The following is a 1,146-nucleotide window of genomic DNA, read 5'->3' on the forward strand; positions in this document are numbered from 1 at the left end:
TGGACAGCTTGTCCTCAGTCAGACGACGTGGCGTGTCGATGTACAAAATTGTCGCTCTTTATCCCGAAAACTGTTGCTATGAGAAAATCGAAGGTAAAGTTTTTGCCCCTTGATCGCTTTCTTTAAAAGACAAGGAGAGTTTTCACTATAACCAAACAAATACACACACCAATGAAACCAAACTTCTCTACAGGTAGGGCAATGCCCACTTTTGGTGTAGGTTAAGATTTCTGGAAACCCCCGAAATCTGTGTTAGCCCACTTGTCCTTCAAAGCGACCAAATGCTGACTGACATTCTTGCCCTTAGCACTGATTTGCACCGTGGGTGAACACAACGTTAAAGGACTGTCTAAGTCTCTCATCTGTTACACTTTCTGAAAATACTTTAATTTTTTTTTAACAAGGAAACTTTTTCCGCATTCACCCCATCTCCTTCAAACCAAAATGTTAAATTTCCAACTAACTTAGGCAACACGAACTACGGTCAAACAGTAGATATACACCAAGAATGAGGATTGATCGAAAAAGAATGCAGAGACAAAATCGTAATAATAATATCCTGAGCCAAAGCCAGCCCGTTACTGCAAACAGAACTGAAATGTCTGCGACAGTGTACTGATGCTGAGAGAGTTAATATGACTTCAAGACTGTTCTGTTCCTGCCAAATTAGACTGTCGAAGCTTTTGATATCAACGACAAGCGTTCAAGACAGCCGATGTTTTTAATGGGTTCCCATTTGTAAAATGTGCATCTTCGTAAATAATAAAAATGCTTTATGCCATTTTGCCAAATGCATATTGTAATTTTAAATGTTAATTGGTGTTCGATATCCTTCGAGTGTGTTTGAGAAAAATAATTCGCCATGTATATTGTTTGTATCGAGTGTGTCTATGTGTGGCCCTTCAGTAGTACCGTACGGTTTTATCAGGACGTCTGTAATGCTTTTTGTTGAATTGACTTTGTAGTACCGAATAGTCTTGTAATATGCCAATGGTATGTGGGTAAGTGTCTGTGCGTTTGTGAGCTTGTAAATGTGTGTGTAGGTGCTTGTGTGTATGTGTGTGTAGATGTGTGTTTGTGTGTGTGTGTGTGTGGGAGAGAAAGAGAGAGAGTGAGAGTGAGATAGTTTGTGTGTACGTGAGAGAG

The sequence above is a fragment of the Aplysia californica genome, unplaced genomic scaffold (genome assembly GCF_000002075.1).
Source record: "Aplysia californica isolate F4 #8 unplaced genomic scaffold, AplCal3.0 scaffold00809, whole genome shotgun sequence".
Lineage (NCBI taxonomy): Eukaryota > Metazoa > Mollusca > Gastropoda > Aplysiida > Aplysiidae > Aplysia > Aplysia californica.